Raw genomic sequence first — 24,633 nt, 5'->3', positions numbered from 1 at the left:
CACCTGGCCAGATGACCTTGGGCAAGCCATAGTTCTGATAAGAGGTGTTCTTGAAAAAGAGCCATTTCTGTCAAGACCTCTCTCAGCCCCACCTACCTCACAGGGTGTCTGTTGTGGGGAGGGGAAGGGAAAGGAGTTTGTAAGCCACTCGGAGACACCTTTGGGTAGTCAAGGGCGGGGTATAAATCCAATCTATTATTATTATTATTATTATTATTATTATTATTATTATTATTATTATTATTATTATTATTATTATTATTATTATTATTATTTACATTGTATGTTTACATAATGGTTTGGGTGTTATAAAATTAAGTAAACTTAAATGAGTCGTGAGCCAGTACTAATATCCTAAATTTTGTTTTTGATTTATGGATATACAGAGATGAGTTACTCATCCATTTCTGTGGGCTAAGTTGACTAAATTTATTATTATTATTATTATTTACATTTTATGTTTACATAATGGTTTGGGTGTTATAAAATTAAGTAAACTTAAATGAGTCGTGAGCCAGTACTAATATCCTAAATTTTGTTTTTGATTTATGGATATACAGAGATGAGTTACTCATCCATTTCTGTGGGCTAAGTTGACTAAATGCCTTGCTTGGTCACCATGTTCTTGAACAGCCACTGTCCTGTCCAGAGTTTTTGACAAAAACTGGTTCCAATCATTTATTGTGCTGTGTTCCTTCCAAGTAGGGACGCCAGCCTCCAGAGGGGACCTGGGGATCCCCTAGAATTACAGCTGATCTCCAGACTGCAGAGATCAGTTCCCCTGGAGAAAATGGATATTTTGGAAGGTGGACTCATGGCATCGTACCCCACTGAGGTCCCTGTCCTCCCCAGGCTCCATTCCCAAATCAGGAGCTGCCCATAGGGTTGCTAGCCCTGGGTTGGAAAATACCTGGAGAATTTGGGGGTGGAGCCAGGAGAGGGTGGGGTTTGGGGAGGGGAGGGGCATCAGCATGGTACGATGCCATAGAGCCCACTCTTCAAAGTAGCCCTTTTCAGGGGTCATTTTGTAGAAAAAGAGCTAGGGGAACTCATTAGCATAACTCATTAACATATGCCTCACCCCCTGACATCACCGGAAGTGTGTCATAAGGCCACACCCACCACTCAGTTAGTCTTAGTCTTAAAGGTTAGTCTTAAAGGTGTTATTTGAACTCTTGGACTATTTTGCAGCAACAGACTAACACAATGACACAAATTTCCTCAGCACAAGCTAAGAGGTACTTGTCTTCTCTTTGCTTTATGTAATCCAGTCTCCTAATGCCAGCCTTGGCGGAAAAGGAGTGCCAGGAATAGAAGTGGAAGCTCTGGTTGGAGGGGAGGGAAATGCACTCTGCATATGCTCAGAAATATGCTTTCTTAAACATATGCTCATGCTTGATGGGTGACCCTTGGCAAAATAAAAACCCTCCCTCACATATTTCAAGCTGTAAACATTTAACATAAAGGCAATCTCTCATGTCATGCATCAGGGAAAGAAACTGCACCCACATTCACACACATGGCACTCCCTGCTCTGTGTGGAGGTGTTGTAAAATAGTCAAAAATTGTTTAATACTTAGACTATTAGATGGATCTTGCTCTATTGGAAAGAAGAGATTTCTTTGCTTTTAAAAATACTTTATTCTAAGGGAAAAGGGTTCACGGGATTACTACAAATTAACATAACACTAAGAGCTACATTTCTATGCTGCCTACAGACAAAACAAGCACACACGTAATGGAGATTCTCTCCTTCTTCTTGACCCCTAGAAAGGAAGTCACCTGAAACAAATGACCAATCTGTATCACAGTAGAAGCTACTTTTCCCCGGGCTAATTCCCCATTGGCTTAGTGCCAGGTATCCCTTCCAGGTCAGTCTAAACAATAGCAAACTAGGAATACAAGTTAACCCTATAATGACTGAATCATCAGACCTTGTAAACACATACATTTCCAACAGAGCTGAGGTTGAAACCACGGAAGGTAGCTTGTGAACTTTGTGGTCTGAAACCAGTTTATCTTTGCCAGCATTTGGTCTACCTCTATTTATTTAGTTATTTATTTAATTACTTACTTCATTTATATCCCACTTTCTTCCCCCAGTGGAGACCCAAGGTGGCTTATATAATTCTCCTCCTCTCTGTTTTATCTTCACATCCGCCCAGTGATGTAGGTTTGGCTGAGAACATACGTGACTGGCCCAAAGTCACCCAGCAAACTTCCATAGCAGAGTGAGAATTCGAACCTGGTCCTCCCAGATCCTAGCCCTTCACTCTAACCACAACACCACACTGGCTTAAGGTTTGCAGCAGGTTCATGTTTTTAGTTGTTAGTATTTGTCGTTGTTGTTAGCCATTCAGTCATATTTACTATATGAAATATACATAAAGTAGTGTTACCAAAAACCAAGGTCAGAGAAAGAAAAAGAACTGTGACATCATATTCATATTGTATATAGTTCAATGACTAGCTTATGTATCAGGAAGCTGCAAATAAAACTTAAAGACAAAAAAAGCAATACGCAATTATTCTGTTTCAGGTTGCCATCTGCGGGGGGGGGGGGGGGGGTCCTGTCCCTTTAACGGAGGCTTCATGGGATGTTATTTACTTCCTTCCTAGGAAAAGCCATAGCTGCTTCTTTCCAAACATTTGTTGTTGTTGTTCAGTCACACAGTCGAGTCTGACTCTTCGCGACCTCATGGACCAGATCCCGCCAGGCCCTCCTGTCTTCCGCTGTCCTCTGAAGTTTGCTCAATTTCATGTTCGTTGCATCTATGACACTGTCTAACCATCTCATCCTTTGCTGTCCCCGTCTTCTTTGACCTTCAATCTTTCCCAGCATCAAGGTCTTCTCCAGTGAGTGCTCCCTTCTCATTGGGTGGCCAAACATTAACCCTCTGTTAATGGGGCAGGACATTTTTTCCCCCTCCAGGCCTCTTGGCAACCCTAATTCTGTTTCGAGAGGTAAATCTCCCTTTGCAGTGACCAGAAGAGGAAAATGTAGGCCCGACCGCCCACAAATGCCTCAGGCAAAGCTGTAAAGTGAGTAATAATATAACCAGCTAAAACTGTTAAACATGATCTTCAACTACCACCCCCACCCCCATGTCAAATTGAGCTCCCTGCCCTACCCATTTTACAGATTCACAGTGCAAGCAAACAGTGTGATATCTGGCTTCCCAGGTGCCAAACTGCTTTTTAAAATTAGTCCCTGATCCAGAGAGTTTAAAAACACTACTGAAGCTGAACGAAAAACTGAAACCGTTTTTTTTTAAAAAAGCCTTTGCTCCCTGGCTGTAACCCCTCTATTATTAATTATAATTTTTATCATCCTTTTTCTCCAAGGAGCTTAAGGCAGAGTACAACACATGCACCCCCATTGCAGTCCTACCTAACAACCACAGAAGTCCATCAGCGGCTATTAGCCACAAGGTATAGATAGGCACTTTCGGTCTGGGGCAAGGGATGCTCTGTATTCTTGGTGCTTGGGGGGGCAACAGTGGGAGGGCTTCTAGTGTCCTGGGCCCACTGCTGGACCTCCTGATGGCACCTGGTATTTTTGGCCACTGTGTGACAGAGTGTTGGACTGGATGGACCATTGGCCTGATCCAACACTGGCTTCCCTTATTGTTAAGTCGCTCGCTTAACAAAGAAGTCGGAGAGTGATTCAGCAAGAACACAACTTTATTCTTCAACTCGAACACAACTCCAACACGGATCAACATCTGATAGCCAGAACAGCCTTTTCATTGCAGCTGTCCTGCTTTTAAACATTCCCGGCTAATATAGCCACACCCACTGTACAAATACCAACCAATGAGGTTGTTCACATAAGTACCAATCACGGATGTTCCCGCTCAGGGAGCTTGCTAGAAGGTGATTGGTTAGGTGCTTTCTGGGCTAGTAACATGATTGGATGGATTTGGATTCTAGCCCAGGACGAAGCTTTACATTAAACTTCAATTAGATGTTTCACAACATATCATGCATTCAAGGCAGCTTTGAATACACTACACTTATGTTCTTATGTTATCACCCTGTGAGGTAGGTTAGGCCAAGAGAAAGTAACGGGCCTAAGGTCTCCCATTGAGCTTTAAGGCAGAGCAGGGATCTGAAGTCACGACTCGTCTGCCCTAGTTCAGCAGTCCAACCACTTACCATAGTGGCCTCTTACTGGTAGCACCGCTGTTCAGAATTCACTTAGGGATGTCAATGGGGAAAGAAAGGAAGGTAGAAAAGGGGAACAGGAAAGAACAAGAAGGAAACAGAAGCCAATCAGAAGGCTTGCTGGGCAAAAGCCCCTACTGGCCCCGCCTACTTTCTCAAAACACCTGGCATGGCAGACACCAGGAAAAGTGTTAGTGGGCACCATGTTGGGATATAGTTGCCAGCTCCAGGTTGGGGAAAAGCTGGAGATTTTGGGGGTGGAGCCTGAGGAGGGTGAGGTTTGGGGAAGGGACGGACCTCAGTGGCTTAGTATGCCATAGAGTCCACCTCCCAAAGTGGCCATTTTCTCCAGATGAATTGATCTCTGTCACCTGGAGATCAGTTGTCATAGTGGGAGATCTCCAGGTGCCACCTGGAGTTTGGCAACCCTACATTGGGAACCTTCTGATGTACACCATTCTGCACTCCTTGAAGGAAGGATGAGATAGAAGAAGACTTTACTGAATCCGCCTTTGGTACGTGTACGTGTTGGCTGGTAGATTTGCTAAGGCATTCAGACAATGGCAATTGTGAAGGGAGGGAGTCTCAGAGCGGTTTGCATCTTCTTACTACCTCTGATTACTCTCCTGCCCAGACTGGCTTTAATGACAGCAGCCATTCTGGAGGGACCCCCCCCCATCTCCTTCCACACACACTGGAAATGCTACCACATCTTTATTGTTTATCCAACAAAGCTCTTAAGTAGATCACAATCAGTTCATCCTTTAGGTCAGCAGTCTTCAGACTCTTGTACGTCTACACTTGCTGTAATTTTCAGGGTCCACTTGCAAATAAACTCCTTCCCCAACATCAAAGGATGGACTGTTGTGGCAGTTAACACTGGACAAATTGCATTTGTCATGTTTACTATTTGCAAATATGTAGAATTGCTGGGCAATACCCTGTGGGTTGTATGTGGCCTTTTTGTACAGTGTGCAGAGACAAATCCATGTTTGCCAACTTTTTGTCAGTTTGCAGTTCTATGACACATGAACACATGAAACTGCCTTATACTCAGACCCTTGGCCCATTAAAGTCAGTGTTGCCTACTCAGACTGGCAGTGGTCTCAGACAGAGGTCTTTCACATCACCTGTGGCCAGATCTTTAAACTGGACATACCGGGGATTGAACCAGGGACCTTCTGCATACCAAGCAGATGCTCTACCACTGAGCCACAGCCCCCCTCCCCTTTGAATATCAAATATTGAAAAGCATAGAAATAGACTATGTAAATGTTCTAAGTCGATAACTACCTAGGGAAGGAGTGAGTCTAACATGTTCCCAGTCAAGAGACTCCTTAGAAGTCAGCCTAGCTCCCAAAGTTTACAAAAATGTAAAATATCTCTAGCATGTCCCTTAGTCAGCATCATATTCAAATCACACCTGAGGGAGAGGAAGAGAGAGCTCCCCATCAACGTTATATGGCTGCTTTACAGGCTAACGTAAGCAAACAAATCAAACAGGCTGACACTGCCCCAAGGAGCTTCCAATATATGTTTCCCCAAGCCAATAATCTGAGAAAGGCTATATCAGGCTAGAAGATCAGGTTGCAAATTTTGCGCTAATATCCCACAGTTTTTGCGGCGGCCGCTTTCTGTGTTGCAACTAGCCACAGTTCCTGTTATGGACATCGTCCTCCTGAGAAGGAAAAAGGGTTGTCCCTCCTCCCGTGATATTCCCACAAATGAACCATGAAGAGTTAGGGTATTATTACCCTTCTTGAAAGAGGCGTTCGTACTTCTCTTCCTTTCCCACTTGGAGTCCTCTTCCAGTATGAACAGTGTCTGGGGCCTGACAGCAGTGTGAACAATTTCACACCTGCCCATGATCTTCCATCCCTGCCTTTAATTATGCAGCACAGAATCAGTGAATCAATTAATAATGTATCACCCACATATTTGCTAAAATCTGCACCCCACTCCCGCACACAGTCTGACATCAGTTAATTTTGTGCATGCTACCCTCAAATTAGTTTTGTCAAGGATGGTCGCTAATGGCATTGCTAAGCAGCCACAAGAAGTTTCCATCAGTAAGAGGAGGGAGAACGGGGGGGGGGGGGGGGGATACTTTTTTTAACCCTGCAGTTGTTTCCTCTGACTTCTCTGAACTCTGCCAGGAGTTGCATGGCACTGTTAGCACATGGCCTAGAGGTCCACTGGACATGCCCACCGCAGAAATGTCATTAGAAGAGGCTGTAATTTAATTACAAGTGCTTGTAGAAGAGAGAGCTAGAACACGTTGAACAAGTATCTTCTCTCTTTTTTAAAGCCTGCAGCACAGCACCGTGACCAGCAGCTACAAGAAGAAGGTTGCTTTTTTTTAATCCTGCACTTTTCTCTCCCTCAAAATGGCTTACAATCACATTCCCTTCCTCTTCCTACAACGGACACCCTGTGAGGCAAGTGGGACTGAGAGAGTTCTGAGAGAACTAGGACTGGCCCGAGGTCACCCAGCAGGCCTCATGTGTCTCAAAGCGGCTTTCAATCTCCTTCCTTTCCTCTCCCCAGAACAGGTGCCTTGTGAGCAATGCTCCCTCTAAGCTGTGGAGTCTTGTGAGCAAAAATTCTAGTTTGTGAGCTACTGGCATTAAAGTTGTGAGCGAGCAATCTGGCTATTGCATAAATTAGTTTGCTCTGGAGCCCTCCTTCCTGAGCTAAGATAAAAAATGTGTGAGCCGGAGGCTAAAAAACTGTGAGCTAGCTCACACTAACTCAGCTTAGAGGGAACACTGCAAGTTGAGAGGTAGGTGGGACTGAGAGAGTTCTGAGAGAACTGTGACCAGCCCAAGGTCACCTGGCAGGCTTCATGTGGAGGAGGGAGGGATCAAACCCGGTTCTCTCAGATTAGAGTCCGCCGCTTTTAACCCCTACACCATGCGGGCTCTCAAGGAGACTCTATGGCTCTATGCAGTAGTGGGAAAGAAGATGTTAACATGTACTCCCCTTTCCCCTCTAGGTCGCATGGAAGCCGAGAGGGGAAGAACAAGCCAAGCATCCCATCTCCAAGGTGAGCATCTCCTTTTTCACTCTGTTACCTTTCTTGCCTGACCCTCTAATTTGCTTTGCTGCCAGTTAAACATCATGTGTTTGTGCCACTGCAGTCCCAGCTTGCACTGAGCCACAGCCCCTTCTGCTTTCGTATGTTTCCCGCTCCATCCAGGCCTGCACCAATAAATGTCTGTCCTTACACAAAAATGTGATTTCTTTACACGAGTGAATAAAATGTGAGATTTGCTGCCAGAGTATGTAGTGATGGCTGAGTGCAGAAGACTTTAAGAAGGGATTAGACAGATTCATGTAGAATAGATCTATTGGTGGCTACTAGTCATGGTAACTAAAAGGAATTTCTACATTCAGAGGCAGAATCTCAGAGCAAGGAGGCAACATCAGGGAAGTTCTTGGTCTATGTGCGCTGTAGTTGGACCTCCAGGGGAACTGGTTGGCCACTGTGTGAGACAAGATGCTGGACTAGATGGACCACTGGTCTGAACCAGCAGGGCTCTTCTTATGTTCTTATGGAGGCCTCGGTCTCTATGCCCTGTTGTTGGCCCTCCAGAGCAACTGGTTGGCCACTGTGTGAGACAGAATGCTGGGCTAGATGGACCACTGGTCTGAACCAGCAGAGCCAGTTTGGTGTAGTGGTTAAGTGTGCAGACTCTAATCTGGGAGAACCGGGTTTGATTCCCCACTCCTCCACTTGCAGCTGCTGGATGACCTTGGGCAAGCCATAGTTCTGTCAGAGCTGTTTTTGAAAGAACAGTTCTCGAAAGAGCTCTCTCAGCCCCACCTAATTCACAGGGTGTATGTTGTGGGGAGGAGAAGGGAAAGGAATTTGTTAGCCGCTCTGAGACTCACAAGTGAAGGGTGGGGTAGAAATCTAATATCTTCTTCTTCTCTTATTGCTCTTTGAATGTCACTCCTACTCTAATTCAGTGTGCCTAAGAATGATCTGCACATTTTTTATCTCCATGATAGCCTATCAATATATCTAACTCTCAATGTGCCCCATCTGTAGATACTTAAATCCAGAGACTGGAACCATTAACAGGCAAGACAGATATTTCTGCAAACCTGAGAAAAGTCCCCACCAATTAATAGAAGCAGTGCCTGTACCTTTAAGAACAGAATACCCTCTGAGATCTCAGTAGCCATTGTGGTGGTTGCTATGCAACCACAATTCTATTGCCAGCTTTAATACCTTGATTTCTGTAAGGAGCAGGGCCCTTTCCAGGCCTCTTCTGGTTTCACAGTCCACCCCTGCTCCCCTGTCCTCCCTCAGGTCCAGCAGCAACCACTGGCAAATTGCTACCATATTGTTAAATAGTGGGTTCCATGGATGAGCAGGCTCAAGTCTAGTGATCAGCTCAATTTTATTTGTGATTTCAGCAAGAGCAAGACAAGACCCCAGAGCCTCGGCTCTGTTAAATAGCATGCCATTGCCACACCCAAACACACCCCACTCCCAGGGATAAGCTATTTACATAACATTACTACTTGATTGGTTACTTCCAGAGTCCTGGTAGGCTATTGTTCTTGTGCTCCAAGCTCAGCCAGTCTCTGGTGTGACATACCTGGAATGATTCAGTCCCAATACATAACACATATACTTTGTCCAACTCACCCACATGCAATTGTGGTTACGGCTTAATGTGACACAACTCACTTTGACCTAGCAGTAGCCTTTGCACAACTTTTGTGCCTTGACCGGGCCCTGCAGTCACTCACCTGAGCAACTTGCGACTGCACAGTTTTTGCACATTGGGCTGACTCTTCCCAGGGAGGGGATGCTGGGGGGAGGGAATGAGGGAACACTCAGACCCAGTGTTGTGTAGTTAGGGCTGGCTCCAGCTTATTTTGCACCCTAGGCGAGGATCCCTTCTGGGGGCCCTGTGCACCCACCAATTTTCAAAAATAAATGCATTTTAGGAAGAACGAAAAACACAAATAATCAAGAAACTCCCAGAGTACGGGGCCGGGTGCAGTTTGGTGCCCCTAAGGGCCGTCCTGCTCTAGGCAATCGCCTAGTTTGCCTAGTGAGTGAGCCGGCCCTGTGTGTAGTAATTAGAGTGTCAGCCTAGAATGGGGGAGACCCAAGTCCAAATCCCCACTCTGCCATGGAAGCTTTCTGGGTGACTGTGGATCAGTCACTCTCAGCCTAACCTTCTTCACAAAGGGCAAGACTCGAGTCCAGTAGTACTTTAGAGACCAACAGTATCTCCAGGGTATAAGCTTCCAAGAGTCCCAAGCTCGCTTCGACAGATATGAAAGCTTTGTCAGATCTGACGAAGGGAGCTTTGACTCCCCAAAGCTTATATCTTGGAAATCTTGTTGGTCTCTAAAGTACTACTGGACTCGAATCTTGCTCTTCTACTGCAGACCAACATTTCTTCACCCAAAGAGTGATTAACACACGGAATTCACTGCCACAGGAGGTGGTGGTGGCGGCGGCTACAAGCATGGACGGCTTCAAAAGGGAATTGGATAAGCATATGGAGCAGAGGTCCATCAGTGGCTATTAGCCACAAGGTATAGATAGGGACTCTCAGTCTGGGGCAAGTGATGCTCTGTGTTCTTGGTGCTCGGGGTGGGGGGGCAACAGTGGGAGGGCTCCTAGTGTCCTGGCCCCACTGCTGGACCTCCTGATGGCACCTGGCATTTTTGGCCACTGTATGACACAGAGTGTTGGACTGGATGGGCCATTGGCCTGATCCAACGTTGGCTTCTCTTATGTTCTTATGGCTGCCCACCTGAAAGTAGCTCACACGACATTGTCGTGAGGATAAAATGGAGGGGAGGAGAATTTATGCAAGCTGCTTTGGGTCCCCATTGGGAAGAAAGGTGGGGTTATAAATGAAACATACAAATAATAAAGCAGAAGACTGGTCAGGCACATGGAAGAAAGACTAGCTGGTGAGTGGGAAGGAGAGGAGGAAGCAGGGGAAGGGGAGAAGATATGGGGGCAAGAAAGAGGAAATAGTATGAGTTAGAGGATACACGGGGGGGTGGGAGAATCAGCATGGATTCTGTAAGGGAAGGTCTTGTCTCACTAACCTTTTAGAGTTCTTTGAGGGGGTCAACAAGCATGTGGATAAGGGTGACCCAATGGATGTTGTTTACCTTGACTTCCAGAAAGCTTTTGATAAAGTTCCTCATCAAAGGCTCCTAAGTAAACTGAGCAGTCATGGGATAAGAGGACAAGTCCCCTTGTGGATTAAAAACTGGTTAATTAGCAGGAAATAGAGATTGAGTATAAATGGGAAGTTTTCCCAGTGGAAGGTGATAAGCAGTGGGCCACCACAGGGCTCAGTGCTGGGTCTGGTGCTTTTAAAGAAGATTGGATTTATATCCCACCCTTCACTCGGAGTCTCAGAGCAGTTTACAAATCTCCTTTCCCTTCCCCTCCCCACAACAGACACCCTGTGAGTTAGGTGGGGCTGAGAGAGCTCTGAGAGAACTGCTTTTTCAAGAACAGCTCTGAGAGAACTGTGGCTTGCCCAAGGTCATCCAGCAGGTGCAAGTGGAGGAGTGGGGAATCAAACCCGGTTCTCCCAGATTAGAGTCCACGCACTTAACCACTATACCAAACTGGCTCTCATTAATGATTAATGATTTGTAGTTGGGAGTAAGCAGTGAAGTGGCTAAGTTTGCAGATGACACTAAATCATTCAGGGCAGTGAAAACCAGGGAGGACTGTGAGGCACTCCAGAGGGATCTATCGAGGCTGGACAAGTGGGCATCAGTGTGGCAAATGAGGTTCAACAAGGGCAAGTGCAAAGTAACTTACACTGGAGTCAAAAATCCCAACTATAAATACAGGTTGATGGGGTCTAAGCTAGTGGCAACTGACCAGGAGAGAGATCTTGGAGTCATGGTAGATAACTCACTGAAAATGTTGACTCAGCCTGCGACTGCAATAAAAAAGGCAAATGCTATGCTGGGGATTATTAGGAAGGGTATGAAAACAAATCAGCCAGCTAGTCGAATCCAATTCTAGGGGGCGGTGGTCATCTCCGTTTCCGAGCCAAAGAGCCAGCGCTGTCCGAAGACGTTTCCGTGGTCATGTGGCCGGCATGACTAAACGCCGAGGCACACGGAACGCTGTTACCTTCCCACCAAAGTGGTACCTGTTTATCTACTTGCAATTTCTTGCTTTCGAACTGCTAGGTTGGCAGGAGCTGGGGCCAGAGATGGGAGCTCTCGAACTGCCGAGCTACGGACCTTCCGGTCAGCAGCTCAGCCTCTTTAACCTCTAAGCCATCATGACCCTGAGTGTCATAATGCCCCTGTATAAATCGATGGTGCGACCTCATTTGGAATACTATTTACAGTTCTGGTCACTGCACCTCAAAAAAGATATTATAGCATTGGAAAAGGTGCAAAAAGAGCAACTGACATGATTAAGGGGATGGAACACTTTCCCTATGAAAAAAGGTTAAAGAGGTGAGGGTTCTTTAGCTTGGAGAAATGACGACTGAGGGGAGACATGATAGAGGTTTACAAAATTATGCATGGGATAAAGAAGACAGAGAAATAAATACTTTTCTCTCTTTTTCACAATACAAGAACTCGTGGGCACTCAATGAATTTGATGAGCAATAGGTTTTGAACAGATGAGCGGAAGTACTTCTTTACCTAAAGAGTAACAAACGTGTAGAATTCACTGCCGCAGGAAGTGGTGGCAGCTATAAGCATAGACAGTTTGAAGAGGGGACTGGATAAACATATGGAGCAGAGAAGGTATAGATGGAATGCTATGTCTGGGGCTAAGTGATGCTCTGTATTCTTGGTGTTTTGGGGGCAACAGTGTGAGGGCTTCTGGAGTTCTGGCCCCGCTGGTGGACCTCCTGATGGCACCTGGGTTTTGGCCACTGTGTGACACAGAGATGAGCCATTGGCCTGAACCAACATGGCTTCCTTTATGTTCACTCACACAATTCCTTGCAGGTTCCCCAGTTGTTTTCTATATCTGTCAGCACTGCTACCTGCCCTGGTCATTAGCCACTAAACTTTGGCTTTATTTTTTTTTGTTCCTTCCTCTAATTCAGTTCATCATTAGGGATGCCTGGAGCAAAATGTCCTGTCCCTTTAACAGAAGATCAATACATGGAAATGGGGGAGCTGAGGCTTTCCAGGTCATAGAGGTAAATAACATCCCATTAAGCCTCTATTAAAAGGACAGGACATTTCTTTTCCTTTAGGGAGTCGGCAGACCTGTCCACCACCAAGTCATGTCACATTTCCTTGTACAAAATTACAAAAGTCTTATCGGTCAATCATTATCCTGCCCTTTCCACAAGTGTTATTCATAAACAGGTCTTTCTTCCGAAGTTTTGTCTTCACAATACTTGTGTAATTAGAGTTGCCAGGGCTGGGTTGGGAAATAACTGAAGATTTTGGAGGTGGAGCCTGAGGAAGGTGGGGTTTGGGGAGGCGAGGGACTTCAGTGGGGCATCATGCCACAGAGTCCACCATCCAAAGTGGACATTTTCTCCAGTTGGACTGAACTCTGTCACCTGGAGATCAGTTGTAATAGCGGGAGATCTCCAGCCACCACCTGGAGGTTGGCAACCCTGTGTGTAATGCATGCTAGGTGGGGAGAGCATGTGTAGGCCACAGTTGCTCTGTGAGTTCCATGCCTGAATGGGGATTTGAACATCAGTGTCCCCAGATCTAGACTCTCATTCCATTCACTTAGTGTTGCTAACAACCTGGAGAAATAAAATGTTCTGTCCCTTTAATAGAGGTTGGGTGATTTGATGTAATAGGACAAATGCAGAATGTTGAGAATCTATGTAGATAATTAATATTATAATAATGGGTTTTTTGGGGGGGTTCTGTTTTACTCTGCTTCTGAATGGCCTGTGGACTGTAATAAAAACTGACTAGAAATTTAATCAGGGGTCATTTCGTAGAAAAAAAGGTGCAGGAGCTCATTAGCATAACATGGGCCCTGGTCACACAGGCAGGAAAATGCGGGGGGGGGGGGAGCGCAGCTGTTTACCCCGGAGCAAAATAACGCGCGGCTGCGCGATCAGACGTCCCATTGAGGTCCCTTCGAGGTCCCGTGGTTGGGGGGAGGTGCCGATCACAGGACAATCCTGTGGCGTGGCTAAGAAGCGGCCTCCCTAACTAAAGGCTCCGTGGGTTTAACCCCTTCCAGGGCTGCAGAGGAATGCAAACTGTGTCCTTGTGTCCTCCGTCCGGTCCCCTCCAGGAGGAGCTTCAGCCGGGCCACTCTCCCGCCACGCCCCCCCCCTCACCTCTGCCGCCTGGTGCAGAGAGTTCCTCTCAAGTAGGCCGAGCCAGGAGTGGGGGGGTACGGAAAAGAGGAGGGGGCTGTGTTGTTTGTTTTTAAACGATGTGTGATCATGCGTTGCTGGGTGCTTGTGCACATCCCGTGGAGACTTTTTTAAAAAAAAACACTTTTAGCGACGGGACATGGGTGGGCGCCGGATGCCACGCGATCAGGTGCCCACCCTCGCTCCGCGGTTTCTGGAAACTAGTACCTCGGAGGTACTAGTTTTTTACCCCGCATCTTCGGCGGGAAGCCTTGGGTTTGCCACGGGAGCTCTACGCTTCCCAGATGTGGCGCTGTGATCGTGCCCGGAAAATCCACCTATCTTCCATCTCTGTAGCGTGGCTAATGCTCCGTGTGACCGCAGCCTTATTAGTATAACTTATTTACATATGCCACATCCCCTGATCGGAAGTGTGTCAGAACGCAACACCCACCACTCAGGCTCCACTGGACTGTTTTGGATTGCTAGCTATTGCGGGGGGGGGGGACGTGCAGATCTGCCCTCACAGAGGAGGGAGAGCTTGTACCTGAAGGCGGGCTGGGGGGGAGCCTCTGCAACTTACTTGGCTGCTTCTTGCTCCTCGTGGCCCAACTGAGGGCTGCTGGGAGCAGGGGGCGGGGCTTGTTGCATGTGCCCGCCCCCTGGGCTCCTTACTGCCGGTGCTCTGCTCCTGTGCGCTCTCGCAGGAAATGACCCCTGGATTTAATACATGTAAATAGGCAGGTGAACTTTTTCATGGCATAGAGGTAAGTAACATCACCTGGTAAATAACAGCCCATTAATCCCCTATTAAAGGGACAAGACACTTTCTCCCGGCTGTTAGCAGCCCTACCGCCACTCCCTCCATTGTATTTGTTAATGACAATGTTAATTATTTTAGCATACGTTTTACTGCTGATTTGGTGTTGTTTGTCGTAGGATCTTTGGTAACAGTTTTGTAAGTCCTTATAGTCCAGTGTTTTTATTGTCATGTATTTTAGATCTTTTATAAGGCACCTCGTGAACCAGTTTGCTTAAGAGTTGTGAAATGGAATTTTTTTTTTAAAAAAAATAAACAATAATCATCTCCTTGACCACATCAGTGGTCAAGCTTTGGCCATCTCCCGCTGTGGCTGCTGCAACCTTTTCCTCTATGGCCTTCCTCTTCCCTTCTGCCCAAAATGCCACTCACTCTATTCTCATGTTGCTCATACCGTTTGATGTGCAGTTTTTGTGTGTGTGTGTGTGTGGCAGGGAACAGAATTAATACTAGCTTATTGCTGATGCCGCAGGAGCTACATGGACAAATTTGCCTCCGATGACGGGAAAAAAATATTCTTTGTCAGTTCTCCACAGAGGAGCATTTTGTAAGGGAATAAAGCTGCTCTCCGCCGCTCTCCCTCCCCGCCTAATATATATCAAAACCTGGTTTATTCTCCTGCTCCCTGACGGAACTGTATGTTTGATTTCAAATTAAAAATGAAATGTCAGCATTTTAGGAGGCACTCTGCTGTCTTAATGCATGCGTCTTCTCCGACACATATGGGGAAAGGCAGTATGTTTGGAAAAGGCCCAACAGGGACTGAGTGGAATTCTGCTTCGCCTCGCCAGTGGAAATAGATACCTGGAGGGATTTCCATCAAATGCTCCTTTTAAAAGACTCAGCGGCAAGTTGTCTCCCTCATCTCACCTCATTTATTCAGTTTATTTAAGGATGCAACTATTCGTTTGTGTTCAAGGTAAACGTAATAGATTACAGCTTCATCACCAGCGCTGTGACACTTACCACCCGTGGCTCTCATCGGCTGAGGATGCTCAGCTTGTAGCCTCGTCATCTGCTGCCAAGTGAGGAGTGAAGATAGGGATGGAGTGGTGGGTGGGAGACCCCAATCGGAGGAGGCCGCAGAGGAGTTCTGCAGACCGGTCCCTTTCTTCTGGCACTGACTCAGTGTTACAACCCAAGGTCTCATTCCTTTAAAATTATCATTCCATATTGCATTTCTACTTTTAGGAGAGTGTTTCCATGTGTTCTGGGTTGCTATAGTTTGTCAGGGTTTTGTTGGTTTTTTTAAATCCCTTCTGATGTGTGCGAAACAAGAGCCAAGGCTTTATTCTCCATTTTCTCCCTCCTGTGGGCATGTGTAGGTAGTTATAGAAAACTATAGGTGGTGTTGACAGGTTGACTAGGAGTGCAAAACATACAATAAAGAAATCACTTCTAAAAAAATTTCATCAGGAGGCCTCTAATATTTCCTGTACTACCAGCATCTGGAACCTGGGGGGGGGGGGTCCAGAGAAGAAGAGGGGAGGATTCCTCTCTCTCTCTCTCTCTCTCTCTCTCTCTCTCTCTCTCTCTCTCTCTCTCTCTCTCTGAAATTTATGTATAGCAGTAGGAAAATTAAGAGACAGAAAACTGATAGTATGCATGAATTTCTGTATTGTGACTGATATCTAAACAGTAGCCATGTTCTAAAACTGTTTATTTAGAGCCCATCTTTCGCACTGAGACTTGACGGCACTTAACACACACACAAATAAGACCATACTTTTACACTACCAAGAAATGTTGCAGAGCTGTAAGGACTCAGCACACAAACCTTGGGTCCTTTCTGCATTTGCCCGCCACTCCGGATTTTCTCAACGTTCAAGGCAATGTAAGTCCAGGGCAAAACAGCATTCCAAATAACCCGGGGCAGCAGCAGGCTGAAACCGGGCTGACCACTGAAGGGAGGGAATGTAATGCAGTCTGGGGAAAGATTTTAAAAAAGTTGAATTTGATTTTAGTGCAGAATTGCTTGGAGGACACCGTGGTGAACATGGGTTAAAAGGAAAGTGCGGAAAGGGACATAGTTCCAATCCGTATTGGGGCTCCTGGAACCACTGAAAATATTCAAGAAATTCATTCTTCAAAAATATTGTCTACCTTGGCACTAAGTGATTGTTATCTCGTTGAAGCTTACGCAGGTAACGTTTTAATTTGTTAAAATACAAGATACAAACCCAAGTTGGCTACTTCTGCTAGTCTGTGCCATACTTATGAGACTTCACAAAAATGGGGAAGCCATATATATTAGTGTTCCTAATTTGGGCTGTCATCTCCAGGCCGGGAAATTCCTGGAGGTGTGGAGGTGGGACGGGCAGGTTTTGGGGAGGGGCAAGATCCAGTGGGGTATAATGCCATAGAGTTTACCCTTTAAATCATCCATCGTCTCCAGGGGAACTGATCTTTATAATTTTGAGATCAGTTGTAATTCTGGGAACTCTCTGGGCCCCGTCTCAAGGTTGACAACCCTACTCCTAATTGAGGAAAACCAGACCTGTTGTATGATTGACTGATTAGTGAATAAATATTTAATGGATAAAGATTTAATGGTGCGATCTTTCCAGCGACGTTATTTAACAGTTTATTAGCTGCAGAGAACTGCTGCTTGGAGTTCATCTAGTGGCAGAAATCTTCTTAAAAATTGTTACTTGCAAAATGTCCAACAGTATGATTGGCAGGATGCATGTAGGGTTCAGCCTCCAGGTGGGACCTGGAAATCTTCAGGAATTACCACTGATTTCCAAATGTCAGAAATCTGTTCCCCTGGAGAAAATGGCTGCTTTGGAGGGTGGAGTCTACAGCATTACACCCTATTGAGGTTCCTCCCCTTCCCACACCTCCCCCCAGGCTCCACCCCCACATCTCTAGAAATTTCCCAGCCCAGAACTCGCAACCCTAAGCCTGGAAGCACATTCTGATCCACAAAGAGTCCTTTTTCGAGGCCATCACACCCATTGTCAGAGATGGTAGTTTTGCCCCCACTGCAAATTATGTCCAGGTGCAGCACTTTATATTTCCTTGCTGGAATGAGTAGCAGCTGTTGTGGAAGAATTAAAGGATGCACAGAAAGATCCACAGATCAGGATGCACAGATCCAGCCTGGGTATCATAGTTGGAGCATAGCCGAAAGGTAGCCCTACAACATACCCGTAAGATGGTTGTCCAGCCTCCGTTTGAAAACATGTCCCTCCCCCCATCCATTTTGGAATGTGCATCAAGAGATCTCAGACTCCAAAATATGGTCCCATCCAGGCCAGACCCCAACACACTGCTGATAATTCTGTGACTGGGACCTGGGGAAAAGAGTTCCTAAGAAACTGGACTAATGGAGCAGAAATGTCCCATTGAAAAGAACTTGAACATTCCACAGTTCCATGACCACAATGCTCCTAATTTCTTGAAGTTCTGTTTAAAGTTCCTATTAGGTAGCTCTATCATAGAGCAATTGTTTTGCTGATTTCTCCTTCGAAGCTTTGCTGACTCATATATTGCCTTTTAGCTGTATCATGTGTCTCACATGAATAACTGACTAAGATTCAGTTTGGCCAGCAGATATTTTCAGTGTGAGTGGTAGTGTTCATGTGCATTCTTACAGGAATATTCCTGGGTTGATCAGCTCGAAGGTCTAATAATAATTATCATATGACATTGTGTGTAGTATAGCCAGGTGATCCTAAGATTGTCTGGCAGCTAGAAGTTCTATTTCTTTTAGCATTATCCACCACTAGGTGGCGAGCTAGACTTTGTTTTTAAGGCAAGAGACGTTTCAGAGGTGGTTCTGCCTCTGCGTCATGCCCCTTGTATTCCTTGGATATCGCCCTTCCAAATACTAGCCAAAGCCAACCCTGCTTAGCTTCTGAGATCTGATGAGATCAGGCTAATCTTGGCCATCCAGATCAGGGACTGCCCAAAAATCTGTCTAAACCTAATCCACGTTATGTTTGTAGAACTAGCTGGTGAGATGTTTCTAGAAAACTTCCTGGCAGGCTAGAAAGGTTCCAGGGTCTGTTTTTAAGAGGAGGGAGGAAGCCGGTGTGGGGTGGAATGACCCTTGCCACAAGTTGCTTGTAGGTCCCCACTTGAAGTGAGCCACATCTGAGGATAGTTAAATCTGGAGATTTTTTTTTTTTAAATTGAAATTTTTAGAATACATTCCAGTATAACATTATAACACAATAAGTAATCCAGCGTTACATAAACAGCATAAACACAGGTTAGGTGCACAACTCATGCTACTTCTAAACGTAACTAAGTTTTCCAACTATTTCTTTTACATGTCTAGTTCAGAGAATTCGGTTGTTTAAATATCTCTAGTTAAACAGCATTATTTTAAATTTTGCATTGGCTATGTCTGACCAATCGAATTGTGTCAAGGAAATTTTTTGTAGGATGGGACTCCAAATACTGAGAGGGTTATAGAATTCACACTCGTTTTTGGAGATAAGACCCGTGAATGAACAAGATCATTCTACAAACCTAAACAATGCTCCAAGTTTGCAGAAAAAACTGAAATCTTTAAAAAAAATTGTTTTTAAAAACCAGAATGATAAAATGAGCACATGTAGCTAGGGTTGCCAGCCTCCAGGTGGGGCCTGGGGATCTCCCGCTTTTACAACTGATCTCCAGGTTTCAGAGATCAGCTTCCCTGGAGAAAATGGCTGCTTTGAAGGGTGGACTCTATGGCATTGTACTATGCTGAAGCCCCTCCCGTCTCTAAACCCCACCCTCTCTTGGCTCCACCCCCAAAGTATCCAGGTACTTTCCAACCCAGACCTGGCAACCCTACCTGTAGCTCTAAGAAACAGATGTCCTCAGTGGCTATTACTACTACTAGGCAGGCACAGTAAACTGGGATTTTGTCAGTAAAAGGCCGGGGAGGAGACCGGGACCTTTCCAGGGCTATTTTGGCCTTTGAGGGAGGACTCATTGGATTTGGCCTGGCAGTAACCAATCTGTGACTTGATACCACACAACTTGCATGGTTCACCTAGGTCTGACTGCTTGCTCCCTGCAGCCAACCCATGAAAGACAGTGCGGCAGACAGTGGCACCTGGCCCAGCTGAGCCCGGCATGAGGCAAGGCAGACGGTGGTGCCAGCTGAACCCCATGTGAGGTGAGGCAGACCATGGGACCCAGTAGGGTTGCCAAGTCGATCTTCCCTGGTGTGCGCGTGTGATGTGACGACATCAGGCACGCTGGGGGCGGGGCCACGGCTATACAAGGGAAAACCATAGAGTTTTCCCTCGGATGGCCGTGGCCCCGCCTCCAGCGTGCCCAGCGTGGTCGCATCACTTCCAGGTGACGCGCACGTCGGGGAGGAGTTCCCTCCGGGGCCCGATCCGGCAGCGCCGGGGAACGGCCTCTGGGGTGGGGGTTTCACCGCCCCCCCGGGGGGGACTTGGGAAGCCTGGGACCCAGCCTACGTAGTTGTACCCCACATGAAGCAGAACAGACAGTGGTGCCCAACCCACCTGAGCCCCACATGAGGCAGATAGCAGTGGGGCCGGGAGATCTTCCGCTTCTACAATTAATCCCCAGCTGACAGAGATCAGCTCCCCTGGAGAAAATGGCTGCTTTGGGGGGTGGACTCTGTGGCATTGGCTGAGGCCCCTCCCCAAACCCCACCCTCTCCTGGACCCACCCCCCAAATATCCAGGTATTTTCCAGCCCAGACCTGGCAACCTTAGCTCCACATGGGGGGAGGGAAGACATGCCAAGCGAAGGCAAAGGGCAGGGCCTGGCCTGAAGCAAGGCGAGGGCAGGACCCAGCTGAGCCCCACACAGTGCCCAGCCAGTGCAAGAAGAAGAAGAGGAGAAAAGGAGATTGGATTTATACCCAGCCCATCACTCGGAGTCTAAGAGTGGCTTACAAACTCCTTTCCCTTCCCCTCCCCACAACAGACACCCTGTGAGGTAGGCGGGGCTCAGAGAGAACTGCTGTTCAGAGAACAGCTCTGAGAGAACTGTGACTTATCCAAGGTCACCCAGCAGCTGCAAGTGGAGGAGTGGGGAAATCAAACCTGGTTCTCCTAGATTAGAGTATGCGCACTTAACCACTATACCAAACTGGTTCCTGATGAGGGAAGAAGCTCTTGGCCTGCCCAAGACCTGCCTGAGGCAAGGAAAGCAGCACCCAGCCAATTGGTTAGGCAAACTCCCTCTTCCTCCCTCCTTTTCTGTGGTGGCTCCTTACCTTTGGAATGCCCTTCCCCCTTGAGATGCGCCTGGCACCCGCTTTACTTTCTTTTAGGTGCAGGGCCAAAACACACCTTTTTACTCAGGCTTTTAGTTAGAGGTTTTATCAACTTTTTAGACATATACTTCTGTCTCATGGACAGTTTTATGCTGCTGATGTCTAATGGCTTCTGTTTTATGCTGTGGTTTTTTATTGTAAATTGCCTCAAGTGAGACTCTGACAAGGCAACATAGAAGTATTCTCAACAAATAAATAAACCTGGGCTAAGGGTCATGTGTGGAGTAGGCAACCCAGTGGTGGGGGGAAAGCAGGGTTGGGGCGGAGAAACGGGACTTCCTTTTTCCTCACAAGTTTTTACAGGCCCCCGTATTGTACATATCTATTTCCTTCTTTGTTTCCGGATTTGTTATTGGGTTTAAATGGTAATGGTATCTTTCACATCTTTTTGTGTCTTATTTTAGGATACAAAACATCCTTAATTCTCTTCTGCAGCCTAAATTTATCTTTATAGATTCTATTTTAATTTATCTAAATGTATCTTTATATATTCTCTTTTAATATTCTAATTTTATTGATACGTATTTTGATGATTTGTTGGGATATTTTTTTAACAGAGTGGAAACAATCAAAAGTTTTAAAATAGCAAAAGAAAGAGAGATGCAGATGATGGTAAAAAAAACCCACCCAACTATTCCCTTTGTTAATTAATTTTCAAATTATAGTTAAAATTATATATTTTCATTACACCTCAAAGTGTATTATATTTTCTGACTTCCAGCACAAAGTATTTTGACTGCTGGATATTATTTTTGATCAATTGGAAGAAAGATCGAATATGCTGCCATAAGCAGGTTTTGAGAATATTTTCTGGACAATCAGCCCAGCACTGCTAAAAGACCCCCCTCCCAAGTGGGCTTTATGATTAAGTGTCCTTTAAAGCCTCTGAGAATAGAATCAATTTTAGGGAAGAACTGCAAGGTCACTCAGTGCTTTAGCCACAGGATAGGAATGAGATAAAACTTTTAATGCCAAGCTGGTACAAAGTGATCAGTATTTCCTGTTAATAAGCTAGTGCATTGGAGTATCTAAAAGAACTTTGATGTGGTATCTAATTACAACGGCTAGAATGACTTATGCTCAAGCTTGGAAACAAGAAAGAGTACCAATGACTTGGGAATGGATTAAGAAGTTGCTTTTTATGGTAGAGATGGACAAACTTACAAGGAAACTGAACAATAAAAATCCGGAAGAATTCTTTGCAGATTGGTTAGACTTTAAAGAATATTTAGAGAAAGACTGGGACTTGAAGAACAATTTGTTTTCTTTAGAGACTTATTAAGAATAGAGTATATAAACTCCAAGATAAAGAACAGTTAAAAAATTTACATATCAAAGTATAGGTTACTGGTATACAAATATGTGTTACATTTGTTTTTGTTAGAGATAAGAAAATTAAGAAGAATTGATGAAAGGGAGGAGGTGGGAACACTGCGGGAAGCCCGAAGAAGAAGGGGATGGGGGATGGAAAAAGGGATATGTACTAATTTTAATATTTTGATGTTGGAAGTGATGTTATATCTCTCTAATAAAATAGTGTTAAAAAAAATAAGCTAGTGCATTGGCCTCAGGATTCGGGACATACCTTGCCGTTGTGACTCGGATTCAACAAGCTCCAATTGTTCTCATTAATCAAGGACTATCTATATTTTCTGATGCTAGTCTTTGGTAAATCATTCTGTTTTGTCCCCATGTTGCCTTTTTGTCTATGCGTCGTTAAAATTTTGTTAGTGCGAGTGTCATCCTTCAAGGTTCAGATTCTTCCGGGTTCAGAGCCAGTTTGGTGTAGTGGTTAGGAGCACAGACTCTAATCTGGGAGAACCGGGTTTTTCCCCACTCCTCCACATGCAGCTGCTGCGGTGACCTTGGGTCAGTCACAAGTTCTTTCTGAGCTGTTCTCTCAAGGGCAGTTCCCGAGAGAGCTCTCTCAGCCCCACCTACCTCGCAGGGTGTCTGTTGTGGGGAGGGGAAGGGAAGGAGATTGTAAACTGCTCTGAGACTCCTTTGGGTAGTGAAGGGCAGGGTATAAATCCAATCTCCTCCTCCTCTTCTTCTTCCTTAGGGCTGCTGACTGGGAAATGAATGAATGTTGTCTTTAGTGAACATTCCTGTAACTGTATTCACATGTATACTAACACATAGGATTGCCAGCCTGGCAACCAGCACAAGGGCTGGGAGGGCAGCAGCACTGGGGGGATGTGTGATGTTAGCGATGTCACCAATGTCCCTATGTCACTTCTGGGTACAACCTGGAAGTGACAATGGGTAGCTCTAGGAATCACTGAAAACTCTGTGGTGAAACTACCGATTGTCACTTCCAGGTTGTGCCCAAAAGTGACATACCATCCTAGAGGACACGGGGGACTTAAGAAAATTCTCCTGCTGCCACTCCTAGCAGCGGCAGGCAACAGTAGCAATCAGCAGGAGGCCTCCTTCCATAGGAGGAGGTCTGGTAACCCTGCTAAGAGACCGTGGAGTGCATAAGCTACCACTTTGCATCTTCAGCAGCTGGGATACATTTTGAAGTAGCAATAATACAAGACAATTGTTTTCCTAGTATATCTTTAACGAAAAGGAACATCAGTGGGAGACAGGATATTGCCAAGAAAACTAATCCAGTATTCTGCAGGTGGACTATAACCAGGGCTGGCTCACTCACTAGGCGAACTAGGCGATCGCCTAGAGTGGGCCGGCCCTTAGGGGCGCCAAGCTGCACCCGGCCCCATACTCTGGGAGTTTCTTGATTATTTGTGTTTTTCATTCTTCCTAAAATACATTTATTTTTGAAAATTGGTGGGCGCATGGGGGGGGTGCCAGAAGGGATACTCGCCTAGGGTGCAAAATAAGCTGGGGCCAGTCCTGACTATAACTTTAAGCAATGTGTAAATTGTGAGTGTGTGTGAACACAGATGACGCTGCCTTATGCTGAATCAGATCATTGCTCCATCCAGGTCGGTATGGTCTACTCAGATTGGCAGCGGCTCTCCAGAGTCTCATGTGGAGGTCTTTCACCTGGCCCTTTCACTGAGTTGCCATCTTCGACGGTGGATTAGATCTGGAGGTGAGCCGGCCCTGGGCAGACGCCTAGTTAACCGAAGAATGTACATTGTCAGGCTACGTTGACAAATGGAACTCATCCTGGATTAAGAAAATTTAACATCAAGAGCACTGCACTTTAATGATTGTTTTATACTGTTTAATGATTGTTTTAACTGTTTGTTATGGCATTTGCCTCTGTTGTTAGCCGCCCTGAGCCCGTTGGGGAGGGCGGGGTATAAATCTAATAAATACATAAATAAATTAACAGGAGATGCCAGGGATTGAACCTGAGACCTTCTGCATGCAAAATAGCCGAACTTCCACTGAGCCACAACCCCTATAGCGGTTCTGTGGTAGAAGGTGTCAGTTGCTGATCCTTGGTGAGATCCAAATGAGAATTAGGGCATTATAGCTACGTCCCTATTTGTATCTGGGTATAACCTGAGAGAGCCAGTTTGGTGTAGTGGTTAGGAGAGCAGACTTTAACCTAGGAGAACTGGGTCTGGTTCCCCACTCCTTCACATGCAGCCAGCTGGGTGACCTTGGGTCAGTCACAAGGTCTTTTAGACCTGTTCTCTCACGAGCAGTCCTCAAAAGAGCTCTCTCAGCCCCGCCTACCTCACAGGGTGTCTGTTGTGGGGAGGGGAAGGGAAAGGAGATTGTAAGCTTCTCTGAGACTCCTTTGGGTAGTGAAGGGGGGTATAAATCCAATCCTTCGCTTTCTCCTTCTTCTTCCTATAAAATATTGGAGGTTCTGCTAAAGAACTTTCTCTTTATAGTAGGAGTATGACCCCAGAACACTAGCCTATACAGAATTGTTGAGTGCAAAAGGGGGCAAAACCAGTCAGAGGTTTTTCCTCTGGCATCTAGGGTTGCCAAGTCCTACCTGTTGCTGCAGCGGGGGACTCCCGGTTCGCTCCTGGAGTGCACGCCGCAACCACGTCACCCGGAAGTGACACGACCACACCGGGCACACCATAGAGTTTTCCCTCGGATGACCATGGCCCCGCGCCCAGCGCACCCAGTGTGGTCGC

The 24,633-nt window shown here is 46.0% G+C and overlaps 1 non-coding gene across 1 annotated transcript; it reads right to left on the bottom strand.

Moving 5' to 3' along the window:
* Window positions 1-5,317: 5,317 nt before the first annotated feature.
* On the bottom strand, window positions 5,318-5,389 carry TRNAT-GGU. Its single transcript has one exon. It is a non-coding gene; the product is annotated as a tRNA-Thr (tRNA).
* Window positions 5,390-24,633: the final 19,244 nt, after the last annotated feature.

Source organism: Gekko japonicus, unplaced genomic scaffold, assembly GCF_001447785.1.
Source record: "Gekko japonicus isolate JY-2015 unplaced genomic scaffold, Gekko_japonicus_V1.1 scaffold377, whole genome shotgun sequence".
Lineage (NCBI taxonomy): Eukaryota > Metazoa > Chordata > Lepidosauria > Squamata > Gekkonidae > Gekko > Gekko japonicus.
Note: the sequence above shows the minus strand (reverse complement) of the source record. Positions and strands in the feature narration are given on the sequence as shown.